Source organism: Nicotiana tabacum, chromosome 3 (genome assembly GCF_000715075.1).
Source record: "Nicotiana tabacum cultivar K326 chromosome 3, ASM71507v2, whole genome shotgun sequence".
NCBI lineage: Eukaryota > Viridiplantae > Streptophyta > Magnoliopsida > Solanales > Solanaceae > Nicotiana > Nicotiana tabacum.
In genome coordinates this window covers 111,796,188-111,815,394 of record NC_134082.1, presented here as the reverse complement: position 1 = coordinate 111,815,394, position 19,207 = coordinate 111,796,188, and the positions used below count along the sequence as shown (strand labels likewise).

At 37.4% G+C, this 19,207-nt stretch overlaps 1 long non-coding RNA gene across 1 annotated transcript; it reads right to left on the bottom strand.

The window, feature by feature from the left end:
• Positions 1–1,783: 1,783 nt before the first annotated feature.
• Positions 1,784–3,987, bottom strand: LOC107805595 (uncharacterized). The gene is made up of 2 exons (XR_001652459.2): positions 3,495–3,987; positions 1,784–2,121 (listed from the first exon to the last, which is right to left on the bottom strand). It is a non-coding gene; the product is annotated as an uncharacterized LOC107805595 (long non-coding RNA).
• Positions 3,988–19,207: the final 15,220 nt, after the last annotated feature.

Genomic DNA, 19,207 nt, shown 5'->3' with positions numbered 1-19,207 from the left:
AAGTCCAAGCTCAAGAACGAAGAACAAACCAAGTTCAAGCTCAAGAACGAAGAACAAATCAAGGTTCAAGGAGTGCGAGTTCAAATCAAAGTTCGTGCTAGTTGAATTCAAGAACATCGTTCGTGGCAACAAACATAGATTCAAGATCAAGCTCAAAGGCTCTTGAATTTATTTACAATTGGAAAGAAGAATCAGAGGATCCATAGAGATTGTAACACTCAAATATTCAAAATAAAATACTATGATTGTTGCAATATTTTCGGTCTTGATTTTATTTTCTCGACGCAATTTGTTGTCTACAGACAGATCTATACTTACTTATTATTTCCAACTGTTATTAGTAGGAAATTTTATCTCCTATGAAAAACTATTACACCCTGTTTATTATTAACCAAAATAATTTTAAAAATATTATTACTTATAGCTACATTTTCTATTTTATAGCAAAATAGGTATTTATTTTATATCTCACCACTGAGGCATGAAATACGCCAGTTATATTCTTGCTGTCTCTTCCTTCTCTCTCTATCAGCAAAATTCTCAATCCTCTCTCTTCTCCCTCAAATGTCTCTTCCTTTTCCATCAAGGCAACCATCGTAGCAGCCATTTTTAGTGGCGATTGTGGACTTTCTAAAGCGAAGAGGAAGTAGGCGAACAGATTTGGCAATGGCTGTCATAGCTCCTTTTTACGGGGAAAGAAAATTTTCCAATTTAAGTGACATTATTTGAAATGGGATTGATTTATTTTATTTTTAAGAGTCGCCATTTGGAATAATTTATTATAGTGTCCCAAGTCACCAATTTATTTTAAAATTCCACATCAAGGAAATTTGACTCTGTTTAAAGTCTACAAAACACAGAAGACCGAGTAAGAAATTTTGTTAACCCGGGAGAAGGTGTTAGACATTCCCGAATTTTGCGATTTTAGCGCAGTCGCTTTATAATCATAACTTGGTTTAATTAATTATTAATTACGTATTTTAGAACCTATATGTGTTTTACTTTTTACCGTTTTTAATTATAGCGTTATGAAATTATCTTAAAACAAATCACATGTGTATGAATCCGTCTTTATTTAATGCGCTAAAAATTATTTCACGCGTACGTGTACACAATTAATAACACTTTATTTATTTGTTAAGATTGTTTGGTCAAAGTCGCGCGAATGCGTACCTTGATTTATTTTGAAAATTATAACTATGTCACGCGAATGTGTACACAATCACAATAATAGATTAAACGCGCCTAAAGCATCCTACGAATGTTCATGAGTTAATTGTTCTACATTAATTTGGGATTATTGTGCAAGGTCAAAAGATTATGGGACCATGCTTTGTAAAAGAAACTGTAAGTTGAATAACTAAGTAATTTCAAATGTCTCGTGTGTGCGAGAATCTGTTGGCAAACGTATTAGAGGTCATGAGACAACAGTGCTCAGCTTTATGAATTTGGCATGTAGGATGGCAGACGATGAGATAATTTCAAGCAAGTGTGTTCAAATCCAAAGGAAAACACATAATAGCAAAGTTACAGTATTTAAAATTACTAGTATTGGTGTGCTAGGATAAATAATGAAGTAGGCTTTAATGAAGCCTCCGTCCCATGTGACCTTAGGCTTGCGCCTGAATAGTGGCAGGCCCACCCAGTCCCTTTACACCAGTGAATTGTCACAACCCATATTGGGCTCCAGATCTCTTAACCTCAGGCCCATAGCCCTAATAGAGTTGAAACATTACTCTTATTACAGTTATAGCAACTGGTTTTAAACAGCTGTTATTCTAAATTGAAAGAATTTAACGCTAGTTCCAAACATAATAAAAATCAACTACAATAATTATCCTTACATTTATGCTTGTGCTCACGTCCTGAATTGAGCAGATTTCAACATCTACTTTAACTATGTTACATAATATAATATACTCATGCCCAAAAATCATATTATAGTCCCAACATGAAAATTTATACTTCTATTTGAGAAATACAATGGCTCCAAACACTTCTGAAAAAATATTTTGACTTTGAGGTTTACAAATTTGACCAATTAATGGCCAAATCCATGAACGACCGCCATATCTGCTGCAACAGTGGTCTTTTCTCGTTATGAATTACTACAGAAAATCACTAGAACGAAATATAATAAATGTGTCGAGTCTAGAATTCATGTTTAATCAAATTATGAGATAAGAGAATCAGTACAGAGATTAACAGAGCATAGTTTCACAATCTACTTTTATGTCTATTTCTCACGTTATATAGCAAACAATGAATGCAAATCAGTTCGTGTTGTTATGCTCACATGAGAATTCAATAGATCAATCCAAAATTTCATAAAAATCAAAAGCTTTTCATTCAAGGGAAGACATGAATTCATGAGTGTTTGGACTTACCAATTCAGGGCTATAGAGCACTAGGAAAAGACCAAACAAAGGCCAAAAACAAACTTGAACAGAGATCAGCAAAGTTTCAGCAATCGACATCAGCAAATACATATTAAAATAGCCAAATAAAGGCAGAGAGCAGCTACAAACTGAAGCTCGGCTACTAATTGACAGAGAAACAGTAGAAGACAACTTCAATTACTAATTAAACAGCTTGAAACCCAGGATACACATGTAGGAGATCTCTTCTAATCAACAAACACAAACCAAATGTTTTTGAGTATATAAATCGACCTAAAACTTCACTGCTTTTGTATTTTTCAAATCTGTTTTTAGAGGTCTCTAAGTGTATGTAAACGAGTGTGCGTTTCTGAGTATGATGAGGTGAATGAGTGAATTTTGTATGAATAAGTGAAGGGAGAGTGAATATGAGAGAAATTGGTGAAAGATGTCTGCAGATGAGCATGAGAGTAAAACGAAAAAAATAGGGAGTGAATTGCGTGAGGCTGCAGAATGTCAGAGAGTCTGTTATATAGAATATTCCCACAGTTGTATTATGTTATCTCTCTTTCTTTGCAGCCCCTTTTACTTTTTGTATTTTAACCCTTAAGTCCATTTTTGACCTAATTTTTACTGTTTTATTGCTTTCCAACCCTTACTGCCCTATTCTAGAAGATTCCAAGTCAGTTACACCCAAGATTCTCCAAGTTTTCTATTTCTTTTAGACCCATCAAGTTTTAGTTAATAACCCTTCTTTTAACCTTTTCCTTTAACCTCAACACTTACTATCTTCTAACCAAAATTACTGCCTTCCTTCTCTTAACAGCATTAAATAAAGAATTAACTAAACTTAAACTAACAAAGCCTAACAAACATAACTCATCAGGAATCACAAGCTAATTAACGTATTGATTAAACAGATATGCCATTTAAGACCAAAACTATCTAAACTTCAGATTAAGCAAATAACTACTTACAAAGTTAAAATAAATTTATTAGTGATTAATAATTAACCTATGTATGTTGTCAAACCAAAATTGAAAATGAACTAATAATTAATAACTAAGACATAGAATTAGCAACTTCAAGGAAGGAAGAAAAGAAGTAGATGATTACTATGTGAAGCACTGTTGGCTGAAGAGAAAAGAATTCTGGACGATAGCCGACATCGCCACACGAGCACTGGCTTACGCTTGAGGGCGTAACTAATGATGTATGCGATGATGTTAGCCATAATTCAACCAAAAAGATCAACCACAGAGGAATTTCAGAAATTCTGGCCTGTCAATAGTGAGTTGACCGGTAGCCGGCGATCTTGAAACGAGACAAAATAATGCCAATTTGTAAAACTCAATGAGAGAAGTCGATTGGTGTTGGTTTTAAGCCCAAACACGCCAGGATTTGAGAAAAAATAAAAAGGGGTGGATTTAGGTTTTTAGAATTTCTTAGATCCAGTAATTGAGAGATTCTGGAGGGTTTTTAAGGAAATAACAAAGCGATATGTAATGAGAAGGAGGTGGGGATTGTGGGGTCGTTTGGGGTCTGCCCGCCGTCGTGGGGCAATTTCCGGCGGCAAAGACGATGGAGGGTGAGAGAGACGGTCTGTGAGGTCTTTGGGGGGATTGGGGGGCATTTCAAACAGTAATATATGATTTGAGTGATCAGTTGCGAGCCGTTGGATCTAGGCTGATGAACGGTGGAGATCAACTGGAGTCCAAAACGAGGTCGTTTGGGTTTAGTATTGGGGTTGGACCGCTAGGTTGTGGGGCTTGGACGGATCCGAGACGCAATTGGGCTGTCTTTGAATGTTTGGCCCAATTTCAATACAAGACCAAATAGCCTCTTTCTTTCCTTTCTTTTAATTTTCAACATTAACTTATCCTAATCAAGACTCACATTGCACAACTAGCCTACTAAAACAAATTACTTGATATAACATTGTGAACCAAAGGGTTAAACTAAATAATCAAAATAAAAAGTGCAGAGATATGAAAATAATTAATGCATTGTTTTTATGTGTTTTTTTTTTGAAATGCGGCTATATGCAATTAAGTGCTAAGATGCAGCGAAACGAAAATGAAAACTAAAATAATTTTGACATTTTGATTTAAGGTATTACTAATTATGCCTAAGAAAATGCAAATAAATGGGATACAAATTAAATAAAAATAGAAGAAAATTCCTAAAATTCTATAAAGTAATTAAAAGCTATTCAGAATATTTAAGGAGCAAATTTGTCATCGGGCAAAAATTGCGTGCTCACATCTGCTCCTCTTTGCTTGAGATATGAAGAATTTTTGGGCAAAGATAAAGTGAGCAATTATGAATAATTGTTGCCCATTTAATACTCCATGGGAAGCATTTTTGAAAGAGTTTGACCGAACCTTACTTCCGAGGTTTCCTACATATCTTTGGCTATAAAGGAACTAGGTCAGTGTAGTTCTGGTAGCTGGGACTACCGAAAAGCTGTGATTTCATTGTTGTCGCTGCTATTACTGCTTGCTGAACTCCTTATTACACCAAAATCAAAATCAAAAGAAACTAAATAATCCTATCAGCTATGAGTTACAAGATTCCTATCTGTAAGTCTTCTGAAACTTGATCTTGAGTCTTGATTGGTTCTTCATGCATACTCTGATCTGAACCTTGATGCTTGCTAGCTGCAGGTGCTAGTTCATTCTTCTACGGCTTCTTCTTATCTAAAGGGAAACTACAATGCTCGTGACTTCAGTCATGCCTTGAGTAGTCCTCATCTTTTTCATCTGCTCCTGCATTTTGGATTCACTACTTTTTATTTTCTTTATTCTGTATTGAGTAATCTTTTTTTAGTCATCTCGAACCTTGTGTCTCAAGGTAAAAACCTGCACAGGCCCCAGAACCAAACAAATGAACGAAATATTTCTGCCCTAGTTTTCACTAGGATAACTTCATGAGTTATTGTAACAAAAATTCTAAACTACTTCTTTTTTTCAAAAAAAAAAACAGTGAAGTTTCGGGAATGGTGTACCCTGAAAAGATCGTGATTTCTTTTATTTATTGGGATGGTGTTCCTTTATTATTAAAATGAAGTTTCAACTAAGGATTGTTGTACTTTATGTTGGAAAAATATGGTCGGAGAATGATATACCCTATATTGGCAAAGATATTAGGGAGTGGTGTACCCTGCACTTAAGATCAAACCAACTAGAGAGTGGTGTACCATATGTTGGACAATACAACTAGGGATTGATGTACCCTATACTGGTAAAAACTAGGGAACGGTGTACCCTATATTTGGAATGATATTAGGGAGTGGTATACCCTGCATTTCAACTTAATCAAATAGTAATGATATCATGCAGTGGTTTACCCTGCATTTAAGATCAATTGGTAATGATTTCAGGGAGTGGCGTACCCTGTGTTTAAGCTCAACTCAACTAGGGAGAGTTGTACCCAATGTTGGAAGACATATATAGGGATCAATGTACCCTATACTGGTGAGGATACTAGGGGGTGGTGTACCCTATATTTAAAATATCATCAACTATGAAGTGGTGTACCCTACATTGGAAAATATAGCTAGGGACTAATATACCCTATACTGGCAAGAAGACTAGAGAGTGGTGTACCTTATGTTTAGGAATGATATCAGGGAATGGTGTACCCTATTTTTTAGCTCTATCAATAAAGATATCAAGGAGTGGTGTACATTTTAGATCAATTGGTAATGATATTAGGGAATAGTGTACCCTGCATTTCAGCTCTATCAATAAAGATATCAGGATGTGGTGTACCCTGCATTTAAGATCAATTGGTAATAATATTAGGGAGTAGTGTACCCTGCATTTAAGCTCAATCAATTAGGGAGTGGTGTACCCTACATTGGAAGACATAACTAAGGATTGGTGTACCCTATACTGGTATGAATACTAGGGAGTGGTGTACCCTATGTCCAACCATCATCAACTAGGGAGTGGTGTACCCTATGTTAGAAAACACGGGTAGGGATTGGTGTACACTATACTGGTAAGGAGACTAGGGAGTGGTGTAACCTATGTCTAAAATATCATCAATTAGGGAGTGGTGTAGTCTAAGCTGGAAAATACAGCTAGGGATTGGTGTACCCTATACTGGTAAGGAGGCTAGGAGATGGTGTACCCTATGTCTAAACTATCATCAACTACGGAGAGATGTACCCTATGCTGGAAAACACAGCTAGGGATTGTTGTACCCTATATTGGTAAGGAAACTAGGGAGTGGTATACCCTATGTCTAGGAATGATATGAGGGAGTGTGTACCTTGCATTTAAGTTCTATCAATAAAGATATCAGGGAGTGGTGTACCCTGCGTTTAAGCTCAACTCAACTAGGAAGTAGTGTACCTTATGTTGGAAAAATACAATCAGGGATTGGTGTACCCTATACTAGTAAGAAGACTAGTTGTCCCCAAACTTGGGGAGGCATGGCCGACATCCGGTTCCATATTTGGCCTGAGCGTACCACTCTGTAACTGTAAACTCTAGAGGGGTAACCCTCAACTTAGGCCGACGAGGCCTACCTGCAAGCTGACAATACTAATCAAGAATGATGAGGCCACCATGAATTTCTACAACCAGCAATACCAAACTAACATGTACACAAGGCTAGCAAGGTCACAATACTACAAGCCTTTAGAGATAACTGAACTGTATCATGGTCGGGACAGGGCCTCGACCTACCCATCAAACCTGTATATATATAATGGACTCCAAGGTCCAGGCCTGGTAACTCTGAAGAAGTGGAGCTTACTAACCAAGCTGATGTTTGACTCTGTCTACTGGGAAGGTCTACCCAGCTGTCTATCAGGGCCTGCAGGCAAGAAATGCAGCGTCCTCAGCAAAAGGGACGTCAATACGAATAATGTATTGAGTATATAAGGCATAAAAATCAGTATATAAAAGACATGAAAGAAACATAGAGTTAAGGAATCAACCTGTAAGTCTGAATAGCTCTGTGAATCATGAAACATTTATGATGTCATGCATATGCGTATAAATGTCATATCATGCATAGGTATATGCGTACATAACATCATCAAGCCTCTAAGGGAATCCCATCATATCATCTCAGCCTCAGCAAGCAAAATTATCAACATATGCTAGCTGATCAGGTGGCGGTGCATATATAATGCCATAACCTTTTTTCATACCCCATATACATATATTATATACACGTATATAACTTCATTTGGTCATGGGTCAATATACATGTATAAGTGAATGCAATGCCTAATAAAGTAAGTCAATATGATCTCTTGGAAGGTCATAAGATCAATATGCCTTCAATTAATATCACAACTAAACTTTATCAACTTACATATTTTTTGAGACCCATTAACAGATGATATGATAATAGGACATATGCTGAATCAAGAACATATGCAACCCTAGTACTTCTAAGAATAGAGTTATTTGTGAAAGTTGTGTGTTTGCTAATTTTGTTGTATCATATGGATCATGCCCAAAAGGAAAGAAGGGATAGCCTTAACATAACTTAACTCCGTTGAGTCCTTAATACCTTCCAAGCAATTCTTCAAACAACTCAACTCAATTTACCATAGCATAAAGTGATTCAAAATCAGTGTTGAGTAAAGGCTAAGTCCGCAACTTAAACTAGTAGCTTGTTTATGTAAATTTAGGCATCATCTCCCCTATAACAAGGTCCTCCTCCAATACTATATACCAATAACAACAAACATAGAAATACAATAATAACAACATCAATAATATGGTACAAAATATTTCATTAACAAGTCATCAACATATCACGACAAGCTCGGATTGAATCCCTTTAACATCCTTCAACCCTATTTTAAATTAGTAATATATCTAGTATAATAACCAATAACTTTTAAAGGATTTTCGTCCTTGTACTCAATTTTAAAGATACCCGAAATGGCCCAACACAAGATAATATCACTGCGGACAACTTCCAAGTGCTTTATAGCCATTTCCTTTTCTAGTTACCAATTTCCTCAATAAGATTGACATGTAAACCAACAAAATCATACTAACAATATCATATCCAACTTATTTTCTATAATTTCCAGCCACTTAAAGTTCATAAGAGCAACTTTCAAATCAATCCATCAAGAACAACAACATCTCAAGCTAATCCAAGTATTATCTTGTAGTTTATCATCCTAAAAATTTAACCAACATACAAGCAAGCTTAAGAATAATTAGAAGGTTATTATACTCACTTTATCCCGTAGCAAAAACTTGAAATTTCATCCAAACACAATCCACAATTATCCTCAATGACAACACAACCTCAAAGAGGTGTTATTATGCACTAGAACTAATTTTTGATGTTGAAATATGGTGTAATCACTTCAAACCCTTATGGTATATGTTTTGGAGGATTAGGAGGAGTGTAGAAATGAGGTGGGTCGAAAAATGAGAAATAAAGGTCGTCCAAATCGTTTTTAAAGTGAAGTAGGTCGACCACCACCTAAGTGGGTCCCATTGGGAGCTGCTTGAGTAGTCTCACGAAAATGCGAATATCTCTCTACTCTAATGTCTTATCAACAAACAGTTTATTGCGTTAGAAACTAGACTCGTATATATTCAATTTGGTAGATGAACTATCTCGTAATTCTAAATATATTGAGAGAAAAGCTCCGCTACATTTGACCTAATTTTCAGCATATTTATGAATCTAACTTGTGATGACCTTTGCCAAATTTTCTTCCACAACTTGATTGACTTCAAAAAATAATACTCGGCTATTATATGACTAAAATAACTCATAAAATAACCTCCTTGTCATGTTAATCACCCTAGTATCACCCTAAAAGTACATTTATAACATTTTCAACTTGTTGACTCTCGACGAAACTTATCTTCTTCAATTTGTTTAGCTTCTAAGCCTTCAAACCCTCTTGATACTTGTTATCCATGATCTTATATATTTGTTACCTCCAAGGTAATATTATTTAATTACTTTATATACTTTCAAAGATGATTCATTTCTGGGCTTACATTAATTAGCTTACGGCATACTCTCACATGGGGTGTAACACTAGGGAATTTTTTGAAAATGCAGCTACGGATTGGTGTACCCTATACTACCATGATTTTGAATGGGTTATTTTTTTTATTTTTTTAAGAGAATGAGTAAAATGCGGGAAAGAATTTTGAGAAGACTTACTTTTTTTAGAGTTTTTGTTGTTGCATGGCTATTTTTAGTCTCCGCGCGGTTTCCTTTTTATTGCACCTGCTTCTTGCAAGGCTGTCTTTGGATTGCAGATGTTTCCTATTTTTCAACAAATAACAATTGTTAGTTCGAAACGATGGTTGGTTTTATAGCCTTTAGTGTTTCAGTCACTTGATCTCGGCCCATCTTCTTTGATGATGATTTTTTTTTGTTGATTAAAACAGACTTTTCATTTCATCAAAAATTGTCTTTACAAAGTCAGGCTAATGCTGACCATCAACTCCTAATTACAATTACAAATTAGATTGTACTAATTACACTTCAAAGCAGAATTTGAGCCATTCTTCTTTAGCCTACGGATAATGATTCAATCTTTGCAATGTTGGCTGCCATTTGCTATTTGATCTCCCCTGTATATGCATGTGCATTGCAATTTTCCTACAGATCCCATCAGCCTCATATCTCCCTTTGCTGAATCTGATGGAGTTCCTTTCACGCCAAATGTAGTATACTGCCATGGCAAAAAGCTGAAGTAGTAATAGTTGTCATTCCAGCTTTCCTCTTAGTTAGAGTGCTTACCCATTCGATCTCATTCTGCCAGCTTCCTATTCTCTTGTTATGCCCCAACCATTTGAGTATTCTATTCCATACTGTGCTAGTACACGAGCACCCAAAGAATAGATGACTAAATGTTTCTATGTACCTAGCACAAAAAGCACAATCCAATGGTACTTGGATTTAAAACTTCTGCAATCTATCCACAGTATCTAACCTCTGTCGAACTACCAGCCATAAATGGAACTTGAATCTTGGATGGATCTGTGGATGCAAGTGTATACTCTTCCAGCCTATTTTTGGGAGTTGGGGTAGCAGTTGAGTGTATGCTTTATGTATTTGAAATCTACCCTGGATCTCCATAGATGTTAGCTTTGCACTAAGGCTGGTTTGCATTGTGTTTATCTGCATCAAACCTTGTTTTGCATCTATAATCTTCCTGACCACCCAAGCAGCTGTCTTAGGTGTATCCATAGTGTCAACATCTCTTTGCTTGATATAGTAGCAATGAGCCCATTTGCTCCATAATGTATCCTTTTTCTTTATCAATGCCCATAGTTGCTTCATGATTGTTGCTTTGTTCCATAATTCCATGTTGATAATGTTTAAACCCCCAATAGTTTTTGGTTGGCATACCTTATCCCATGCTATCAGCACTTTCCTAGATGTAACACTTGTACCAGTCCATAGGAATGTTCTACAGATAGTCTCAATCAGTTTCATAATTTTCTTGGGCAGTATGAATATTTGAGCCCAATAAGTCTGCATACCAAAGATCACAGACTTTATGAGCTGTACTCTCCCTGAATATGATAGCATCTTTGCTGACCATCAACTAACTCTTTCTGTGATCTTTTCATCAATAGTAGACATTGTTGAATGTTCAATTTCTTGGCAGACAAGGGAACTCCTAAGTATTTGAAAGGTATTGATCCCTCTGTATCCCTGTTATTCCTTTCAATGAGTATCTAATATCCTGATGAATACCAGCAATGTATATTGAGCTTTTGTCTGCATTTTCCTGAAGGCCAGATGTAGTAGAAAACCTTTGAAAGGTTTCCTACATTTTAGTCACTGAATTTATGTCTGCCCTGCAAAACATAAGTCAGTCGTCAGCAAAACAAATGTGATTCACTCCCAACTTTTTACATCTTGGGTAATATTTGAATTCCTTTATCATTGGTAGCTGGTTCATCTCTTTTTGTAGGTATTACATTGCAATGAAAAATAGGTAAGGAGACATGGGGTCTCCTTGCCTTATCCCTCTCTTAGCCAGAAATGGTTTGGTGAGGCCTCCATTGAGCACCAATGAGTATGACACTATAGTAACACATTCCATAACCCAGTAGATAAATTTTTGAGGGAAGCCAAGGTTAGCTAGCATGAATCTAAGGAACTGTCAATCCAAGGAATCATATGCCTTCCTAATATCCACTTTCATCACACATCTGGGGGATATACCATTTCTATTATACCCTTTGAATAGTTCATGGTTGAATAGGATATTGTCAATGATGCTCATTCCTTCAATGAATGCTAATTGAGATTTCCCTATAATTACCTCTATCACTCTCATGATTCTTTTGGTCAGTATCTTGGCAACAATCTTATACAGTGTAGTGCAACATGCTATTGGCCTATAATCTTTCACATGAGTTGGAGTTAGAATTTTAGGGATCAAAGTAATAGTAGTACAGTTCCATGCTGGCATCATCTTTCCTGTGTGAAAGAAATATGTCACGGCCTCATAGATATCCTGTTTCACAGTCCCCCATTACTTAGTAAAGAATTCTATAGGGAATCCATCCACTCCAGGGGCTTTATCATTTGGCATGTCCCTAATAGCTTCATCAATCTCCTCATGTGTTATGTCCATGATCAGTTCCTATTGATGCTGCATGTTGACGTAATTTCCTGCTTTTATGATACTAGTGTTAGGTCATGGCATCAGTCCACTTGCCTTCCCCATTAGCTTTGTAAAGAAGACAAGGAACTCTTTTCCACAACTTTTGGATCAGTGATCTTCATTCCCATTTCATTGTACACAGAAGTAATAGCATTTTTGCTGGCCCTTATTTTCAGTTGTGCATAGAAATATTTAGAATTGGAGTCTCCATAGTCAATCCATGTTGCTCTAGATTTCTGCCTCAAGATTCTTTCTTCAATTATGCTCCATTTCTCCAATTCACTAATATTCTATTTCTCTTGCTCAATCAACAATTGATTAAAGGGATCAATGACCAGAGCTGCTTGGACACATTCTAAACTTTGCCTAGCTTGAGTCAATTTTGGTCATAGCCTGCCATGGACTTGTTTAGCCCTTTTGTCTCATCTTTTATTCTTTGGAGCTTCAGCCATATAAGTGACATAGGATCCTTTCTTTCCTGCTGCTGCCATACTCTATTCACTATAGGTTTGAACTCTTGATGTTCCATTGTCACCATATATAGTTTGAATGGCTTGGGATAAGTGATTTTTCTTTTCCATAGTAGGATCACAATTGGGGAGTGATCAGATACTCCAGGGTCCATAAAATCTACTTCTAGGTGACCATATGTCCGAGTCCAACTGAAGTTTCCAAATGGCCAATCAATTTTTCTGTATACTCTACTATTTGTATGCTGCTTGTTATACCAGGTGAAAAAACATCTCTTTGTCCTAAGTGGAGTTAGTTGCATGCTGTTAATACATTGCTTGAAATTCTGCACCTCCCCTACTGTAACTGGTTGTCCTATTCTATCATCAGTGGTTAACACATTGTTAAAATCTCCACTAATGAGCCATGGTATTTGAATTTGACTTTATAACAGCTGCATTTCATGCCATAGAACTTCCCTTTCCTGCACTTTATTCCTAGCATAGACTTCTGTCAACATAATCGGGAAATTTGTTACTGGATCCTCCACTGAGCAATGGATGAATTGCTCATGGGTTTTGAGTATCGTGACTATTAGGTGTGTTTTTCATATTAGCCATATCCTACCATTGACAACTTGGGTATAGTTACATCAATAACCCCAATCTCTAGCAACCCTGTTCAACATATTTTTTTGCCTTTCCTTCCTTTACTCTAGTTTCTAGACAACCAAGGATATCTATTTATTCTTTTGCAGAAAGAGACTCAACTCCTTCTGTTTATAGGGCTTGTTCAGCCCCCTAATATTCCAAGTGCACACAATCATGGGGGTTTTAGTGCAGGATCAATGCCAAACTCAGCTTTCTTGAGAAGTGCTTGGCATACACTCTTCCAAAACCTTGAATCTATTTGTATTGATGCCCTCTTCATTTCGAGACTGCTTTTCTAGTTCAACACTTTGTCTATGTTGAATTCTGCATTCATCATCCCTTCTGAGCATTTGTGTTGGAGAGTCTATATCAACTGCTTTTTGTTTGTCATTACCAACTTCTACTTGCTGATTTCCCTTTCTTTTCCCATCTGCTTCATCATCTTTGTTTACCTATTCCTTTGGTTTCCACTCCTGAACTATCTTCTTCTTTCTTGCTTTGTTCCTTCTTTTAGGAACTTTAAATTCTGCCTCCTGATTGTCTTGCTATTTGTTCCTCCAGCATTCAAAGTTATCATGGCCAAAATGATTACAGTCACTGCAGAACTTTGGTTTCTACTCATACACAATTTGTTTCTGAATAGTTCCTGATGGAGTATCAATTTCTATGTTCTCTAGTATTGATTTAGTGATATAAACCTTAACTAAGACCCTGGCATATGAAATTTTGTTGAGATCAGTTGTGTATTTATCAGTATACATAGGAGCTCCAATGGCAATAGCCACTTTGCTAAGTGCATCTGTAGTCCAATACCCAACAGGCAAGCTTGGGAAATTCACCCACAGAGAAATGGTGGTAATGCATTTAGGATCAAAATGTAAGTCTCTTTCCCAGTTTTATAAAATAAATAGCTTATTATGGTACGAGTATGGACGTGCTTGCATCACTAGACCTTTGTCCTCAATTGTTGATAATCTAAACAGATAGTATCCATCATTGTGATACAGTATTGTGGTTTCGAGACAAAATCCCAAACTGATGTAATAAACGCCTTCATAGATTTCTCATATGGAGTATCACTTAGGACATAGCCAATTAAGGCAGTAGCCCAGTAATCATTTAGTTTTTGAACATCTTCCTTTATAATTTAGACTACAATCTTACCATCTCGATGACTAGGAGGCACATAGTCCAATCGCATACCCATCTGAGTATTGCGATTTTGTTATCGTAGCTCTTTTGCATGTTGATTTAGCAAGTTTTCTCCATTGGGTGTTGGTGCATGTTGCTCTAAGGTTGGGGAAGGTTGCACAGAAGATCTTGCCTCTGAGAACTGTAATCTTCGAGGAATTGTTGGTATTGACTCTTTCCGATTTGAATTTCCTTCTCCGTATCTAAATCTGCACTATCCATTGGTTCTCACTATTACATTCCTTCTCAGAATCACTTTCAGTTTCCTCTCGAATTGGTTGGAATTGAGTTGGAAGAAAGCTATCAAACATTAATGGAGTGAACGATGGTTGTCCTGTGCTCGCCGGAGTTACAATTGAGCTCGCCATTGCCGGTTGTTTCCACCATCATGCCATCACTGGTGCAAGTTAGCCTACCTTGGATAAAAGTGTGCCAAGAGAGAAGTCATGCCTCTTTGATGATAATTTCAACTGCAACTAGTTGTTTCCTGAATATCGATTGCATTTCTGACCCCCGGAGAACCTTTGGCTTTTCAAACTTTTTCCAGGACGGCTAGTCACATAGCAGGACTTAACCTTTCCAACTTTATTTTGCCTTTGTTGGCATTTAACCTTTGACTTCTTTCTTCAAAGTTCCAATTTCAGGGCATTGGGGAACATCTGACTTTTCAAATTTTGCCAAATGGTTAGTCGCGTTGGACTTAACCTTTTCAACTTCATTTTACCCTTGTAGGCATTTCAATTTGATTTCCTTCTTCCTAGTCCATCATGGCCAATCGGGGTCGACTTGATGCTTTGTCGAGGCTGGGTTCCTTTGGAATATATCAGCTTGTGTTGAACAAGAACCCGGTAAATCAGTCTTGCCATCTCTTCTTTGCCTTAGTTTTTGGAACAAAGTTAGACCAAACGAGATTCAAAGAATAACAAATAATGGAATGGAGAATGAGTCTGACCCTTCATCCCAATTTTTACTTAGAAACCGAGGAACCTTGCCTAGGACTGTGTTGATGCCAGGGGTGTGAGGAACCTCTTTTTGATTAGTAGTGCCCTTTATGGGGTTTCACCAGCTGACCTCTCTCATTTATCTTCTCACCATCATCCTATATTGCCCTTTGAGGATTTTCATTAACAAGACTCTCTCATTTTTAATTTTTCTACTCACTATCGCCTTTCAATGCCCGTGAGAGTTTTCACCAACAAGACTCTCTCATCTTTTTTCTCTCATTTGGTTGCATCAAATCCAAGTAATTGTATCCTCCAATTTTTGAACATTCTCGTTGATTGATCGGAAGGACTTGAAAGGATTTGGGTAAAAAGAATTTGGATTGAATTACAACTTTGGAACCTTTTAGGCGAAAGCAACGCCGAACCATTGTAATATCTGCCACAGTTTTCAATTTTGGGGAAATATGGATTTTTATTTTGGTATGACCGAACCCCAAAGTGAGGCTGCTTACGTATCCTTTCAGAATCAGGTCGAACGTAGTTCAATTAACATGAACTCTTTTGATTTTTTTTTTCAATAATAACTTTTAGGTTCCAAAGAGGGTAATCAAAGAAAGGGAATCTGCTCTAAGGGTTTGCAAAGGGTTGATGGTATTTTGGTAACGAGAAAGAAAGACTTTGTCATCCCAATCAGAGAATATTAACACTGCATAAAGGGTCAAACATGATGCCTTTTGTCCGTATCTTCATTGACATCGGTCTCGGGAATATTTCCTTCTATGTCTCCCAAATACAGCGCTCCCTTGGCAGCACTCTTGTTACAATGTATGGACTTTTCAGTTTGGAGCAAATTTTCCTTTAGCTTCTTCATGATGTGGGAGAATACGTCTTAGAACGAGTTGTCCCACTTCAAATTTCCTAGGCCGCACTTTCTTGTTGTAGGCACGGACCATTCTTTGTTGGTACAACTGCCCGTGGCAAACTGCGGCCAATCGCTTTTCATTAATCAAAGTCAATTTTTTCAACTGGGTTTTGACTCATGCATCATCTTCGATCTCGGCTTCAATAATTACCCGAAGAGAGAGAATCTTGACTTTCGTAGGTATTAAGGCTTCAGTGCCATAAACCAATAAGTAGGGGGTGGCCCCAACTGATGTGCACATAGTTGTGTGATATCCCAATAGTGCAAAAGGGAACATTTCATGCCACTGTCTGGAACCCTGAACCATTTTCTTGGCAATCTTTTTAATGTTCTTGTTTGCAGCTTCAACGGTGCCGTTAGCTTTGGGCCGAGAAGGGGTAGAATTACAATGCGTAATTTTAAATTGTTCGCATACCTCCCTCATCAAGTGGCTGTTCAGATTTGCAGTATTGTCCGTAATGATAGTTTTAGGAATACCAAAACGAAAAATAATGTTGGAATGCACGAAGTCTACCACTTCTTTCTTAGTGACGACTTTGAAAGTGACTGCTTCGACCCACTTTGTGAAATAATCAATGGCAACCAAGATGAATATGTACCCATTTGAAGCTTTTGACTCGATTAGCCCAATAACATCTATGCCCCATGCAACGAACGGCCAAAGTGCTGACATAGGATGCAGATCCAAAGACGGTGAATTAATCAGGTCACTGTGTATCTGACACTAATGACATTTCCCGATGAAACTGAAATAATCTTTTGCCATGGTCATCCAATAATAACCTGCTCGGAGTATTTTCTTAGCAAGTACATACCCGTTCAGGCCCACATACTCCTGAATGCACTTCGTTCATGATCTTTTCAACTTCTCGAGAATCTACACAACTAAATAGATTTAGGTCTAGAGTTCTTTTATACAGGATCTCCCCACTCAAAAAGAAAATGCTTACAAGCCTTCTGATGGTTCTCTTTTGATCCCTACTGTCCTGCTCGAAATATTCTTTTGTTTTCAAGAACCTTTTGATATTATGATACCATGGCTCACCATATGGCTTCATTTCAATTGCGTTACAATAATCGTGCCTTTCTCGAACCTGAATTTCCAATGGGTCAATATGAGCATTACCCGGGTATGGAAGCATTGAGGCCAAAGTAGCTAGTGTATCTCTAACTTATTGTGGAATCAGGGAATATACTTGAAATCGACGCACTTAAATCGTTTACTGAGATCTTCCACATGTTTCCTATACGGGAAGAATTTGATATTCCAACTTTCCCACTCGCCTTGGGCTTGTTGGATAAATAAATCAGAATCCACCATGATTAGTAACTCTTGTACATCCAGATCAACCGCCATATTCATACCCATTATGTAGGCTTCATACGCAGCAATGTTGTTTGTACAAAAGAACCTGAGTCGGGTTGTGGCCGGATAGTGTTGACCTATGGGCGAGATCAGAATTGCCCCAATTCACGCCTTTTGTATTTACATCCCCATCAAAGAAAATTAAAATTTATGTTCTCTAGGATCACTTCAACCGAGTTTACTTCCTTGTCCAGAAAGTAAGTGCTTAAGAGTTGGTATTCATCATCGAGCGGGTTCTCAGTTAGATGATCTGCCAAGGCTTGAGCTTTCATCGCCGTATGAGTAACATAGACAATATCAAACTCGGTGAACAAGATCTGCCATTTGCTAACCTCTAGTGGGCATTGGATTCTGGAATATATACTTCAAAGGATCCATTCTGGTTATGAGATATGTTGTGTAAGCCAGCAAATAATGTCTCAGCTTTTGGGCGATCCAAGTTAGGGCGCAACAGGTTCGTTCCAATAGAGTATTCTTGACTTCATAACTGGTGAACTTCTTGATCGGATAATATATGGATTGTTCTCTCTTTTCGGTTGCATTGTGTTGTCCCAAGACACAGCCGAAAGAATTTTCCAGGACTGTCAGATACAAGAACAAAGGCTTTCCTGGCTTGGGCGGAACCAACACTGATGGATTTGATAGATATTCTTTGATTTTATCAATAGCTTCTTGACACTCATCTGTCTATTTGATTGCCGCATCTTTCTTCAACATCTTGAATATGGGCTCACAAGTGGTGGTAAGCTGAGTGATGAATCTGCTGATGTAATTCAATCTCATTAGCAGACTCATGACCTCTTTCTTGCTCTTCGGAGGTGGCAAATCCTGAATGGACTCTAATCGGATCTAATTCGATGCCCCTCCGACTGACTATAAACCCCAAAAGTTTCCCAAATGAAACTCTGAATGCACATTTAGCTGTTTAACTTCAAATCATATGTGTGCAACCTCTCAAAGAATTTCATCAGATCTCGCACATGGTCTTCTTAAGTTCTAGATTTAATGATTACATCATCCACATATACCTCAATCTCCTGATGTATCATGTCATGGAAGATGGCAGTCATAGCTCTCATGTAGGCTGCACCGACATTTTCCAAACCAAACGGCATTACCCTATAATAGTAAGTGCCCCAAGGTATTGTGAAAGTGGTCCTTTATGCATCCTCTTCATCCATCAGAACCTAGTGTTACCTAGCGTAACAATCCACAAAACACTGTATCTCGTGTTTAGCATAATTGTCAATAAAAATGCGGATATTAGGCAATGGAAAGTTGTCCTTGCGACTCGCCTTATTCAGATCTTGGTAGTAATCAATGCAAACTCATGTTTTTCCATCTTTCTTTGGCACTGGAACCACATTAGCCAGCCATGTAGTGTATCGGACCACTTGGATCGCACCAATTTTCAATTGTTTTGTGACTTCATCTTTAATCTTATCACTAATGTCAATTTTGAAATTTCTTTGCTTCTGCTGGACGAGGGGATAACCGGGATAGGTAGGCAGTTTGTGGACCACCAAATTAACACTCAACCCTGGAATATCATCATAAAACCATGCAAACACGTCTTTGAATTTAAACAAAAGTTGGATAAAGGCATCTATAGTTTTCTCATCAGCATGAATGCTTATCTTGGTTTCTCGGACCTCTTCTGAATTGCCCA